Below are 16,219 nucleotides of genomic sequence, written 5' to 3'. Positions count from 1 at the left end.
CATGCATGCACACTTACAACTGTAAATGCATATATGAAAATAGTATGCCTGTTAAAAATTCCCCTCGAGTTTAGTGAAATACGTCTAATGCCTTGGCATTTCTCAACGGGCAAGAGCAGAGTCTCGAGGAATGAAGAATATCAGCAGCCCAGGCTCCATTGTCGATCTCCGGCAATGGAGTTCTGGTAGCAGCAGACTTTCGGAGTCTGCTAGTTTTCGCTGACTCTGAGAGATATTTCGATCAGTGGGAGATGCTGGTGCGGCCCGTGGCGGTCCAGGAGAGCTCAAAGGGCCTCACTTAGGACTGCCGTTTATAGGATTGTGAGATGATTGACTTTAATCACCAGTAAATTTCCATCCGAGCCACAATTCAGGTCGGCTTGTTGCTGGAATTCCAGCAGTGATGATACCACCCTGTTTCAAGGCTGTCCGGGGTAGCTGTTTGTTCTCGTTCCCCTCATTAGCCATAATATGAATCTTGATAAGAACAGAGCCGCTCTCTGCTCCAGCCACGTAGGAGTTTCTGGTACAATTAAGGGGCGCTTAACTGACCAACTCTCTACGCAAAAGCTGCGGCCTGCGAATTCTGCGAATTCCTGAGATTGTAAAGCAGATGAAGTAAAGGGGAAAAACAGGACAGACAGAAAAAAAAAAAACAGGGTCAGGGGGAAGATGTACCACCACAGGGACATATAGTCTCTTTTGATCATTCTAAGTTGCCTCACTGCAGTATCATTAGACCCTATGTGGAATAGCAGGAGCAGATGATAATCTCTATGTTTCACCAGGCTTGGCAGCCTCTTGGTGATGTTGTGAATGCAAGCTCCTAGCAGGCAGCAAGCTTCTCTAGAGAAATTGTCTGGATAGCAAATGGGTGCTTCGTTGCCTCTCATTAAGGACTCTCCAATTACTAATACTTTATGTCCTTTTCTGATGCACTGGGTCTAATGCAGGTGGGTGGATCAAATTTGCATGCTCAGCTGCTCCTCTGTCTTGTCTGTTACTCATGTGCTCTTCGTTCTTTACCCCCAGAGCATTGTATCTGTAGTGTAGGGGCACTTCAGGGGAAGGAGGAAGGTTCTTCCTTCTGCCCCGAGCAAAGGCCCAGACTCCTTCATCTCATGAGTTACATGTGTCAGCCAGCTCGAGGTTGAATTCAGACTTATCTAATTCTTTAGATGTTCTTTAGTAATATTTCCCCAGATTTTTTTTTTTAAATTAATGATCTGAGAAAAAGTTTAGCTTTTGTTGCATCAGCCCTTACAATGGAAAACTCTTGCACTAGAAATGTTCATCAGCACTATTCAATCTAGTTTAAATAATTGATATAGAAATGTTTTGTACAGCTGTGTTAGACTAAATTAGACCCTAACTTGCTACACATTTTTTATATTTTTGTTTGTTTTTTTTAAACTCTTTAACCATAACTGGGGATATTTACAAAGAAAATCAGCAGGCTTATTTTAAACTGCTTGATACATTCACTGGTTTTGAATTCATTGACTTCCTCACTATTTTTCCATCCTTCTGAAATTCAGTTCTAAACTGAAAGCACAAAGGAAAAAATAGTGTACTTTTTAATAATTTCCTAAATTTCCTCAAGGAAAATGTTATGTGTTTCTGAAAGTGTTTGGGTTACAGGCTTTGGGGAGATTTCAGCTGGATTTGTCACAGGGTGAAGAAAATTAAACTGTTTTCCACAGTAAATGAAACATTCATCTGAATACCCAAAATGGAAGCTAATGTTACAATTAACATCCTATTTAATGGAATGGGTAACAAAATCCAAAGGAGTTGAAGTCCAAAATAATCAACCCTTGCTCCAGGCAACTCTAATTTATATGAATATGCAAATTGCACAGTAAGCTAAATGGTTTTTTTACAATTCAGGAAATGAATAGTTTGTAGAAAGTTACTTAACATGCAGGATGCACTAGAGGAAGAGAAGGAGGCACACATGCTTGCTCTTAATTTAAGGTAGCACTGCCTTGGCTCTAAATTCCTACCAACTTTTGGAATAACCAGAAAAATTGCGTACAGCTACTTTTGTTTCCCCATTTGACTGATACCAATATTAGCTAATGCCCAAAAGAGAAATTGTTTGTCCAATGAATTGGGTCACCAACCCAATGCAGGAGAGAGCAGAACTTCAACCATCATGTTGCTGAAATGTTCGGTGAGCTCATTGCTCACCTTCAGACACTAGCACCTAGGAACGTTTAAATCTCTTGATCTTCATTTCTTTAGAGCTCAATTACCATCCCTAAAGATCTGTTAAGTCTGATCTTAAATATACATTGGAATAAATGCATAATGATTGTGAGGTCTTCAGATACTATGATAATGAGATCCATAAAAATATGAAGTCTACAGAAATGCCTCTTTTCTATTTTCTCTCCTTACATTCTCCAGAACTTCATTAATAAATATTAATGCTATTTTAATATTTAAACATGTTCCACCATATATTCCTTATACTTTCTACCTTGGCACCTAAGCTTCCCTTGAGAAATTATAATGAATTTCTAAAGACTTCCTCAGTACATCATCTCAGACCAAGCAAAATATCATTATTTCCCATTTTACTGTTTCCTCCTCTCTTTTAGTAATATCCACAATATACCATCCAGAGTACAGGTAATTGATAGGTGGTTCATTCAATTAGGGCTGTGCAGTTTGCTGGATGGTGTCTTATAACTGTTATATAACTGAACAGGAAAAAGGAACAAAATAGAAAAATCTTTTTTTATGCATTCACAATAAAATACACAACACATTCCTTAGATTTTATAAATAGTAATCATTTCTAGAACTGTTCTTCCACTAGCAGCTTTTAGGACCTTCCACTCTATAGAATGACCTGAAAAACTAATTATTTTCTTATCAATTGGTTAGTTTCTAACAATTTTAAAAATTAATTACCTCTATTTCTTAGACATCATTAAAAATGCAGGGCTCAGCTTGATGTGAGGCTGTGCTTAAAACCTTTTCAAACTGTGTGTCTAGGAAATATTTTATTTGTGCCCATATCATTACAAAGATTTGTAAGAAACGTTTATTTCTTCAAATTAAATTATTATGTTAGCCCAGCAGTTCAAGAATTTAGCCAAGAGTTTAAAGGAGTGTTCATTTTACAATACTTTCCTCTGAATATAGGCTATGAAAAACCATACTGTAACTGCCATTTTTTACGGAACATTTCTGAATCTCTTTACTCATTGTAATTCCTATTAACACAGTAAGTCTAGTATAAATCCAAAGAAGAGTTAAATAGTATATGTACTAGAAATATTATATATATATAAATATATATAATCATACATTTATATTTCATAGACTATAATATAGTTTACTTTGAACTGTGGAAGACTCCTGCATCATTTCCAGCCACCAGCTGGAAGTGAGCAACTTCCTGCACACCTCTGCTACATCTTTATAGATAAATAACACAGGAACATCTTGGGCTACATCCCTGTAGTTAAATGTTTTAACTTTTCAATTTCAAGCACCAGAACAGGACTCTTTGGAGACTGTCTTCTGATTTCTAAAACCTGTCTCAGCCACTGTCTCAGACAGAGAAGTTTTGGTCCAGATGATGTTAAACTATGTGTTTACTATTAAAAAGTAACAGTAATCATGCTTAAATTAATTTGACCCAGATTAGTTTATTAATGTAGACACACCAGAAGAATACTTTTAATGTCCTCATAGCCATGCAGTGAAATTGAATAATTCAGGAAACAGAAAAATAGTTGAAGTTATGAATCAGATTTCATAATTAACTCAGAACCAATCCACAAACAAACACACTTCATCTCTGAATTGTTTTAACTCCAGCTGGTTGGCTTAGAAAGTGCACAGAAACTTAAATCTTAAATCTAGAAGAGAGTGAACCAGCCAGGAAACGTATCTATTGTGCAGCACAGTACTAATGCTACCTGAAGTGCACTTAGCAAAAGACAGATGCCTTCTTCCATAATTCACTGACAGATACTTCACAGAGCCCCTTCTCTTACTAAAGTACTGAAGGACTGCAAGCCCGGAGTCTTAATGTAACATATAAAGAAGCAAAGACTCGCTGGACTTGAGGAAGATGTATCCAAAGATCTTGGTAGTGCACAAAAGAAGGTAAAAACCTTTGCATCAGATCCAAGATGAGGAGGCATGGTCATAAGAAATATGGTCAGAAATTGCTGAATTAATACAAAGTGCAAGAAGCACAATGGCACAGAACCTCAGACAATTAGCAGCAATTAACAGACAATTCATCCGAACACAGAGGAAACCATTCCCCTGCTGGTCGTTGGTTATTACATATTGGTTTTGAAGGTCTCGGGAGCCAGCAGTGAATCACGGCAAAATGATGCTGATCAGACATAGGTTCTGCAATGAATTCATTTCAGGGAGTGGACCAGAAACAGATCAACGTGCTCTGCAAAGGATTGTTGTCTCCTCCACACCTGGTTATCTGTCTTATCTGGTATCCAGCAGAGCAGCTGAACAAAATCTATTTAGCTGAACAGATGATAAGATTTGTTAACATGGCTTTTATTAGATTTACTAAACTACCTGAACATACTAATAGAATTAGGTATTTCAACACAATATGCTGAAGCAAAAATATCTCTAATTAGAAATGTCTGCTTTTAAATTCCCAGATAAAATAAAAAAACATAGCAGCGTCTGGAAGATGAGGATTAAGATTTTCTTTCTTGTGGTAAAAATGTCAAAACAGTAGAACTTTTCACAAAAAAATCCCAGTGCCATGATCAGTGGTACCTTGATGAAGTTACAGAACCAGACGAAGATCCCGCACTACATGTGATACAAAGAAAAATGTATGATGCTACATATGATACAGACACATAAGGCACATTCATGTCATCCAGAGATATCTTTTGTTCTACTGGGGATGAATGCATTATATGTATATACAGTTAGATGATGCAGTGCCTTAAGTGTAGCATAGGGTTTGACATAGTCACTCCAGTCTGGCTGGCTTGTCCTATATTACACAGTTCACCTGTGCTGCAAATAATCTGAAAGAAACCAATACAAACAGGAAACACAACACTGAGCTGAGGCAGGACAAATAATTCTCAAAATGTTTCAAGTGCAGCTGAAAGCAGAGGTTATTGGATATCTCATGTGAAAATAGAGTTCACAGGAGATTTCCAAATGAAAGCACTCTGACCATACTTCTAAAGAATCTCCAGGACTGAGGATACTTTTTCTTTTATTGCTGCTTACACAAAATATCATTTAAAGGTGTCCCAAATAGTGAAATCAATGGTGATAAAGAATAAACAACTGAATAAGGGCTTGAATGAAATACACATAACCCTAGAGCGGAGCTGGATGCACCCAGGGAATTCCGTGACTAACTGAGCCTGCCCAAAGACGAGATTATACATATCTGTTTGCCTAGATACACCAGTGATAAATGCTTGAATAAACACAGAAAAACAGAGGCTGGGATTCTAGTAGTAGCTCATTTGAACTCTAGAATTAAAGCAACCTGGCCTGTTGCAATGGTGCACATCAGAGAATGAAAAAATAGCGATTTCCTACCTTGCAGAAGGGCTGGGAGAAAAAATCGGGAAGCATGTGGTCCAAAACCACAAAATCACCTGAAGTTTGTGACTGTCCTCAGAACTGGTAGCAAAGTACTAGGATTTAGCTTCCAGGGCAGATTTATCATGAGGGAAAGTAACTAATGGTCTGTAGCACCTCTGACATAAATTCACAAGTACTATAATGCGTAACTTCTAGCAGGGCACTCAACATGAAACTTTCCTGTCCTCATTACAGAGGCACCCTTCCCATGCATCCCAGAATGGTGAAATGACGTCCGTTCTTAGGTGTCACTCTGAGAACTGTAATTAGTTCCTTTTCCAAGACACCAATGGGGTATAAGGAAACAGCGATTTCTTTTGGTCTGAATACAGCCTGATAGAACCGTTTTCTGCATGTAGATTCCATTTTGTTTACATGACTGTTGTGGGCAAAACAGTCTCAACTCAGGAAGCTTTCACTTAATTGAATTATTTTTAGCAAAAATATCTAATCACTGATTTGGGTATTGAGAAAAGGAAAACATAAGTAATTAAACAAAACTCAAATTAAGCCAAACTCTTATCCTTTCTCTTCAAACTCTCAACTTCCCTCATTTTTGCTGTGGGTTACACTCAGTCCATCCCAATCCCTTTTCTGAGGCAACAAGCAGTGCAGGAGGTTAGGGTCATTATGTGTAATGGTTTCCATCTGCCGATCCCTGGCTTTCCTCCACTTCTTGTGACTTCATGGTTTCCATCTGTCACTTTTGCTTCTCAGTGTCCCTGTCCCAGCATGAGTCACCCATGACCACAATCCCTCAGGGTTTTCCCTGCCCCAACTTGGGTCACCCATGGCTGCAGTCCCTCAGGGATGCCCCTGCCCTGATGTGGGTCACCCATGGCCACAGTCCCACAAGAGTGTACCTGCTCCAGTGTGGGTCACCCATGGCTGCAGTCCCTCAGGGATGCCCCTGCCCTGATGTGGGTCACCCATGGCCACAGTCCCACAAGAGTGTACCTGCTCCAGCGTGACTTTCCCACGGCTGCAGTCCCATGGGATATCCCTGCCCCAGTGTGGGGCCACTTGCAGCCACAGTGCCCTCAGAGGCAAACCCCCTTTGGCATGTGTCCTGGTTTCGGCTGGGATAGAGTTAATTTTCTTCCTAACAGCAGGCATAGTGCTGTGTTTTGGATTTAGTAGGAGAAGAATGTTGATAACATGCTGATGTTTTTAGTTGTTGCTGAGTACTGCTTATGCTAGTCAAGGACTTTTTCAGCTTCCCATGCTCTGCCAGGCGCACAAGAAACTGGGAGGGGGCACAGCCAGAATAGTTGATCCAAACTGACCAAAGGGCTATTCCATACCATATGACGTCATGCTCAGTATATAAACTGGGGGGGGTTGGCCGGGGAGCAGCGATCGCTGCTCGGGAACTGTCTGGGTATCGGTCGGCGGGTGGTGAGCAATTGCATTGTGCATCACTTGCTTCGTGTATCATTATTATTATTATCATTATTATACTGTTACTATTAGCATTACTATTTTACTTTATTTCAATTATTAAACTGTTCTTATCTCAGCCCAGGAGTGTTTCTCACTCTTACTCCTCCAATTCTCTCCCCTATCCCATCGGGGTAGGGGGAGTGAGCGAGCGGCTGCGTGGTGCTTAGTTGCTGGCTGGGGCTAAACCACGACAGTCCTTTTTGGCGCCCAACGTGGGGCTTGAGATAACAACAGATTAATCAGAGTGTATTAAGGAGTCTGTTAACAGTTGCCGGTCACGATATTAGTTCTTCTGATCTGCACCATGTTCTTTTTTTTGCAGCACGCGTTAAAGCTTGCTGTCAGTTTGTGTAGTGTGCTATGCTCTGCAGTGATTCATGATCTTTTGCTTGGGAGGTTCCTTATCAAAGCCCTGACCTTGAGCATTCTTTGGTATTTGGGTTTCATACAGAAGTCACTACTGTACTTCGGGTACTACCTCATAGAGAGAGTTAGCAATTATACTTCTTACTCTGAGAGGCTTGTTGTGGAGGAAATACAGAATGGCACCTTTGCTGCTTTCTTCTATGATGTTTCCTCCTTCATTACAACAACTTTCCTGTATCTTGAACACCCCTGGGCTGTTAAGATACTTCTATTGATAATTCTTGGGAATGTTGTTTCCATTTTGATAAAGGTCAGTAAGCAGTTTAAAAATACCATCCAGAGATCTACCCCAAGGCTGGATAGTTATGAGTGGCAGGGTGTGTGGGATTGTATGCGCAAGTACCTAGGGCAGTGGGGACCTCCAGTGTTTTGGAACTTTACCCCTGAACAAGTGCAGAATCCTGAAGAACTAGTAAAGTATTTGGAAGAAGTATGTTCTCACCCTGGCAACTCCAAAGAGACACAACTCATTGCAACATGCTGGGGACTGGCCCATGCTTATAGAGCCCTGTTTAACACTATTCAGTACCCTCAAGGGAAAGAGAAGGTCTCTGGATCTGATGACAAAACAACAGGCACTGTGGCTACTCCAACCACAGCCACAAGCACTGCAGCTACTCCAACACCCACCACAGGCTCTGTGGCTACTCCAACCACAGCCACAAGCACTGCAGCTACTCCAACACCCACCACAGGCACTGTGGCTACTCCAACACCCACCACAGGTACTGCAGCCACTCCAACCCCAGTGGCAGGCACTGCGGCTAAACCAGAGAACCAACCTGCACCGGTATCAGTTGCCCCTATACAGAAGAAGAAATACACGAGGAAATCAGTTCGTTTAGTAAGGGATGAAGATGAACCAGGGCCATCACGAGAACCAGAGGAGGAAGAACCCATAAATGAGATGGTGACCACCCGATCCCTATCCCTGAGTGAGCTGCGAGATATGCGAAAAGATTTCGGTCGTCATCCAGGCGAGCACATCATCACCTGGCTGCTCCGATGCTGGGATAACGGGGCCAGTAGCCTGGATTTAGAGGGTAGGGAAGCCAAGCAGCTGGGATCCCTTTCCAGGGAAGGGGGCATTGACAAAGCAATTGGAAAAGGGGCAAAACCGCTCAGCCTCTGGAGGCGACTTCTGTCAAGCGTGAAGGAAAGGTATCCCTTCAAGGAGGATGTTTTATACCGCCCAAGCAAATGGACCACTGTAGAGAAAGGTATCCAGTACCTGAGGGAATTAGGCGTGCTGGAGGTGATTTACAGTGACCTGAATGATGAGCGGTTAACCAAAGACCCAGATGAAGTCAGGTGCACACAATCCATGTGGCGGAAGGTGGTACGGAGCGCACCAGCATCGTATTCCAACTCGTTGGCAATACTAGCCTGGAAAGACGACGAGGCACCAACGGTGGATGAAGTGGCTAGACAACTCCGGGACTACGAAGAAAAGCTCTCTTCCTCCCTACGGGCCTGTGTCTCGGCTGTGGAAAAACTGTCTGAAAAAATATGCCAAGAGTTCCAACAACTCAGAGAGGATCTGTCCTACTCCCCACCTGCACGGACCAGTGTCTCAGCCATTAGGAGTCAACGTCCCTATGCTCAAGAGAGAGGATATAGAGGATACACACCACGGGGCACCCTGTGGTTTTACCTGCGTGATTATGGAGAGGACATGAGAAAGTGGGATGGAAAACCCACCTCAACCTTAGAGGCACGGGTGCGTGAGTTGCAAGGAAAAACTATTAGAAAAGGCGGTGCTCCCAGGAAAATTGCAGCTCCAGTTTCCAGTGAGCAGTTCCCGAGACAGAGTAAGAGGGCTAATTTTACTTCCGACCTTGATCAGGGGACTTTTGATTCACATTTACAGGAAGTGAACAACGAATACTGTGACCAGTGTTAGAGGGGCCCTGCCTCCAGCCAGGTGGAGGAAAGGGACAACCGGGTTTACTGGACTGTGTGGATTCGATGGCCTGGAACGTCAGACCCACAGGAGTATAAGGCTCTAGTGGACACTGGTGCACAGTGCACGCTAATGCCATCAAACTATAGAGGGGCAGAACCCATTTGTATTTCTGGAGTGACAGGGGGATCCCAACAGCTAACTGTACTGGAAGCTGAAGTGAGCCTAACTGGGAATGAGTGGCAAAAGCACCCCATTGTGACTGGCCCAGATGCTCCGTGCATCCTTGGCATAGACTACCTCAGGAGAGGGTATTTCAAGGACCCAAAAGGGTACCGGTGGGCTTTTGGTATAGCTGCTTTGGAGACAGAGGAAATTAAACAGTTGTCCACCTTGCCCGGTCTCTCAGAGGACCCTTCGATTGTAGGGTTGCTGAAGGTTGAGGAACAACACGTGCCGATTGCTACCACAACTGTGCACAGGCGGCAATATCGCACCAACCGAGACTCCCTGATTCCCATCCATAACCTGATTCGTCGACTGGAGAGCCAGGGAGTGATCAGCAAGACTCGCTCACCCTTTAACAGTCCCATATGGCCAGTGCGAAAGTCTAATGGGGAGTGGAGACTAACAGTGGACTATCGTGGCCTGAACGAAGTTACACCGCCGCTGAGTGCTGCCGTGCCAGACATGCTAGAACTTCAATATGAACTGGAGTCAAAGGCAGATAAGTGGTATGCCACAATTGATATTGCTAATGCATTTTTCTCCATCCCTTTGGCAGCAGAGTGCAGACCCCAGTTTGCTTTTACCTGGAGGGGTGTTCAGTACACCTGGAACCGACTGCCCCAGGGGTGGAAGCACAGCCCCACCATTTGCCATGGACTGATCCAGACAGCACTGGAACAGGGTGAAGCTCCAGAACATCTGCAGTACATTGATGACATCATTGTGTGGGGCAATACAGCAGAAGAAGTTTTTGAGAAGGGAAAGAAAATAGTCCAAATCCTTCTGAAGGCTGGTTTTGCCATAAAACAGAGTAAGGTCAAGGGGCCTGCACAGGAGATCCAGTTTTTAGGAATAAAATGGCAAGATGGACGTCGTCAGATCCCAATGGATGTGATCAACAAAATAACAGCTATGTCCCCACCAACTAGCAAAAAGGAAACACAAGCTTTCTTAGGTGTTGTGGGGTTTTGGAGAATGCATATTCCAAATTACAGCCAGATCGTAAGCCCTCTCTATCAAGTGACCCGGAAGAAGAACGAATTCAAATGGGGCCCTGAGCAACAACAAGCCTTTGAACAAATTAAACGTGAGATAGTTCATGCAGTAGCCCTTGGGCCAGTCCGGGCAGGGCAGGATATTAAAAATGTGCTCTACACCGCAGCCGGGGAGAATGGCCCTACCTGGAGCCTCTGGCAGAAAGCACCAGGGGAGACTCGAGGTCGACCCCTAGGGTTTTGGAGTCGGGGATACAGAGGATCCGAAGCCCGCTACACTCCAACTGAGAAAGAGATACTGGCAGCATATGAAGGGGTTCGAGCTGCTTCAGAAGTGGTTGGTACTGAAGCACAGCTCCTGCTGGCACCCCGACTGCCGGTGTTGGGCTGGATGTTCAAAGGGAGGGTCCCCTCTACACATCATGCAACTGATGCTACATGGAGTAAGTGGGTTGCATTGATCACACAACGGGCTCGAATAGGAAACCCCAGTCGCCCAGGAATCTTGGAAGTGATCATGGACTGGCCAGAAGGAAAAAACATTAGAATATCACCAGAGGAGGAGGTGACACGTGCTGAAGAGGCCCCACTGTATAATAAATTGCCAGAAAATGAAAAGCAATATGCCCTGTTCACTGATGGGTCCTGTCGTCTCGTGGGAAAGCATCGGAGGTGGAAAGCTGCTGTATGGAGTCCTATACGACAAGTCGCAGAAACTGCTGAAGGAGAAGGGGAGTCGAGTCAGTTTGCAGAGGTGAAAGCCATCCAGCTGGCTTTAGATATTGCTGAAAGAGAAAAGTGGCCAGTCCTTTATCTCTATACTGACTCATGGATGGTGGCAAATGCCCTGTGGGGGTGGCTGCAGCAATGGAAGCAGAGCAACTGGCAGCGCAGAGGCAAACCAATCTGGGCTGCCGCATTGTGGCAAGATATTGCTGCCCGGGTAGAGAACCTGGCTGTAAAAGTTCGTCATGTAGATGCTCATGTACCTAAGAGTCGGGCCACTGAAGAACATCAAAACAACCAGCAAGTAGATCAGGCTGCTAAGATTGAAGTGGCTCAGGTGGATTTGGACTGGCAACATAAGGGTGAATTATTTATAGCTCGGTGGGCCCATGATGCCTCAGGCCATCAAGGAAGGGATGCAACGTATAAATGGGCTCGTGATCGAGGGGTGGACTTAACTATGGACAGTATTGCACAGGTTATTCATGAGTGTGAAACATGCGCTGCAATCAAGCAAGCCAAGCAGTTCAAGCCCCTTGGGTATAGTGAACGATGGCTGAAATATAAATATGGGGAGGCCTGGCAGGTTGATTACATCACGCTCCCACAGACCCGCCAGGGCAAGCGCTATGTGCTCACCATGGTGGAAGCAACCACTGGATGGCTGGAAACATATCCCGTGCCCCATGCCACCGCCCGGAACACCATCCTGGGCCTTGAAAAGCAAGTCCTGTGGCGACATGGCACCCCAGAAAGAATTGAGTCAGACAACGGGACTCATTTCCGAAACAACCTCATAGACACCTGGGCCAAAGAGCATGGCATTGAGTGGGTGTATCACATCCCTTACCATGCACCAGCCTCCGGGAAAATTGAGCGATACAATGGATTGTTAAAGACTACCCTGAGAGCAATGGGTGGTGGGACGTTTAAACATTGGGATACGCATTTAGCAAAAGCCACCTGGTTAGTCAACACCAGGGGATCTGCCAATCGAGCTGGCCCTGCCCAATCAAAACTTTTACGTACTGTAGAAGGAGATAAAGTTCCTGTAGCGCACATGAAAAATATGCTGGGGAAGACAGTCTGGGTTACTTCCCCCTCTGGCAAAGGCAAACCCATTCGTGGGATTGCTTTTGCTCAAGGACCTGGGTGCACTTGGTGGGTGATGCGAAAGGATGGGGAAGCCCAATGTGTACCTCAAGGGAATTTGATTTTGGGTGAAAATAGCCAATGAACTGAATTGTATAATATTAATTGCTTTATAATACTGTATGTTATCTCTTAACTATATGTTATCTCTTAACTGCATGTTAATATAATAATATAGTAGGTTAATATTAAGTATATAATACTATATATTATGATTGCTATATGCCGCATCAATGGTATTGCAGTAAGAATTGCCCAGCCTAAGGAAAATGAACTTTGATGAAACCATGTTGGAATGAGAACTGACTTCAGCATGCAACAGTCCAACACTGCACACCACCTCTCCTGCTCTGAAAGACTGTGATGACAGATGGAACCCAAAGTCATGGGCTAAATGAACTCAATGGACATTTTAGAGGGATGGGCCATAGACGAAGGGAATGATATCTGTGTGTATATCAAGATAGGGAAAGGGGTGGTGATTAATTGGAACACATTGGAAAGGGGAGGGCCTGTGCATGACGTAGATGGTATAGAATAAGGGGTGGATACTGTCCTGGTTTCGGCTGGGATAGAGTTAATTTTCTTCCTAACAGCAGGCATAGTGCTGTGTTTTGGATTTAGTAGGAGAAGAATGTTGATAACATGCTGATGTTTTTAGTTGTTGCTGAGTACTGCTTATGCTAGTCAAGGACTTTTTCAGCTTCCCATGCTCTGCCAGGCGCACAAGAAACTGGGAGGGGGCACAGCCAGAATAGTTGATCCAAACTGACCAAAGGGCTATTCCATACCATATGACGTCATGCTCAGTATATAAACTGGGGGGGGTTGGCCGGGGAGCAGCGATCGCTGCTCGGGAACTGTCTGGGTATCGGTCGGCGGGTGGTGAGCAATTGCATTGTGCATCACTTGCTTCGTGTATCATTATTATTATTATCATTATTATACTGTTACTATTAGCATTACTATTTTACTTTATTTCAATTATTAAACTGTTCTTATCTCAGCCCAGGAGTGTTTCTCACTCTTACTCCTCCAATTCTCTCCCCTATCCCATCGGGGTAGGGGGAGTGAGCGAGCGGCTGCGTGGTGCTTAGTTGCTGGCTGGGGCTAAACCACGACAGCATGGAGCCCCAGCTTCACCAACAGTCTACTGCCTGCCTTTGGCAGCATCCTCCCCTGACTGCCACCAGCAGCTCCTGCCTGCATTAGGGAATTGCAGACTCCTCTGACTGGCTGACATTTTGTCTCCCCATGGCTGGAGCCTGTTTTCACCAGCACTGGACATGGATTCTTGCATGACAAGAGCATTTAAACAGTCAGTTGGATGTTAATCATACTGTCATCTGCAATCTAAACCCTGCTCCCCAGCCCTGCCCCCAGCCCCCCACCACACAAAAAAAAAAAAAAGAGAGGCTGAGCACAAACGGGGTGGGAATTGAACCTTGCAAGTTAAAGGAAATCTTTGTCTTCCAACTAACATCTAGGCCAGCAAGACCATAAACAAGCAGCTAGTCATCTCATACATAACATACAGTGTCTGGTTACTCTGTTGTTTCATATAATCTGACAATAAACCAACATATCCTGCTTGACATGCCTATTCAAAAGGAACAATGAAAGGTCACCAGTCCTTCCAGTCTCAATACGGCTTTATGAAACTTAAAGACCTCGACTGTGGTGCAGATACACTGCATCTCTGAGGATGCTTTATTATTTGTATTCATGCACAGCAGTGCTACCACTATATATTGGGCCACTCAGTTGACATTTGGGTACTTCAATGCTGGTGCAATTCACTGGGCCCAATTTATTTTCACTCAGTTTTTATTCATGCTGGAGAACTGCACTGACTTCAAAGGCAACACTGTTGACTCACGTGGAAAGAGAGGAGATTCATGCCTATGGGCTCCCGCACCAGCTGATTTGCTGAAATAGAACAGTAGACAGAAAGCTTCACTAGGAAAACTGCTAGGAAGTATCACATGAGTGTATGTTCTGTACTGCGTGGTCCCACCCGTAAATCCAGAGCAGACTGGGGCTGGGAATAGGTAAGAAGCAGCAGTGATTTGACACACTTAACTTCAGCTAACTGGGGGCTGGCTGAGCAGAAGTGTGCCACTGAACACTGAGTCCATCATCCATAGGCTTTGAAATATGGTGAAATTTCAAAGTACAACCATAGTCTAAAAATTCTTTAAAGAGGAGGTGGATTCTTAGCATTCTCAAGTTCTTCTGGGAATTGGACTGAGACAATAAGATTCATTTATAATTCAGGTACCTTGAGCACTAGTCATATTTGCTCCTGCTCTACTAATTTTTGCTCAATTTTTAATAACTCATTGGACTTTGACCAATTTCAAGGTCATTTCCCATGAATAATCTGGAGACTTTGCCACCATCTTTCCGGGTATCATTATACACAGCCTCAGAAAAATAATTTCTTAGTTAGCATGTGAAATGCTAAGTATCTTTCAAATATTCAGCACCTTGTACATTCAGAATGATTTGTGTCAGCCCAAACTATTCTCCCAGAGAGCAAGCCATTGGTAAAGGTCATGCTGCAGTTGTGATGATCCAGGTAAGGAATGTGTCTTTACTGACTCCTGGTGCTTCTGAGCTATTTTTACCTGTAGTTTCGGGGACACTGAGTGCCATTTACAAAGGAAGAATCTGCAGGTTAACAGTACAATACTACAAGATATCAAATATCACATTTCAGCTGGCACCCAGAAGTGGGCAGTTTAAAATAAGTAGCAGATGACATCCAGCAAGGAACAGATATGACCAGGGAAGGCCAGAGAAGTATTTTTTCAGATCCTTATTCCTCTTGCTGCTGAAGAAGACCTTATAAAGTGTTACAAGAAACTTTGAGCATAGTTGTAAGAGATGCTTTCACACAGAGGTGAATCCCTTGCAAAAGTCAACGTTAGAAGAAGTAATAGGAACCCACAACAGTGAGTGAATCCAGTCTTTTGAATTGCTTGCAAGCACCGCAAGGTCTGTCAGAGAAGCCTAGAACTATGGTTATGACAATGGTAGGGTGGATAATCTTTTCGTGTGTGTGAGTCCAGTGAAAGACCCTCGTGGTCCCAACCCCATGACAGGACTAGATCTAAGCATAAGCTGCCTCTTCCCTCTCAGACAGTCCTGCACAGAAAGCAAGCCAGGAATGCAGGTCAGAAGGGGATTGTGGCATGTCAGCCAGGTCTCAGACCCAGTTGTCGGAAGATGAGGACCTGTAGGTGTTCTCCATCAGGTACTTTTACCTCAGTCAGGATGAGCCCCTCCCTCAAACCACAGACACTGTATTTTTAGTGACCCAGTGGTATAGGTGACTGTAAAGACCATGTAGCATGTGAAGGAAGGACAGATCAACAGTGAACTTGTATTCCTTTTTTTTTTTTTTTTTCCTGTTGACATAGGAATTAAATAAGTAGCAAGAAAGAACTTACATGAACATCACACTCAGTTCACGCAAGGAGTTGTTCGCACTTCAGCAGGTTAGACTGACCTGACTTCAAACTGCTGATGTAGTTCTGTAAACCAGAATGGAAGAAAACTTGTTGGATAGACGCTGAAAGTGTTATTCTGCAGAGAAGAAAAAAAAAGTACACAGTGTAATATCTATTTGAAAGTTTAACCAATAATTCTACTGAATCACTTTTAAAAGCCTAAACATGAACTCCTTTGCAACATAAAATGAATATACTAATAGAGTATAGGGGAA

This window comes from Pelecanus crispus, chromosome 1, assembly GCF_030463565.1.
Source record: "Pelecanus crispus isolate bPelCri1 chromosome 1, bPelCri1.pri, whole genome shotgun sequence".
Taxonomy (NCBI): Eukaryota; Metazoa; Chordata; class Aves; order Pelecaniformes; family Pelecanidae; genus Pelecanus; species Pelecanus crispus.
Note: the sequence above shows the minus strand (reverse complement) of the source record.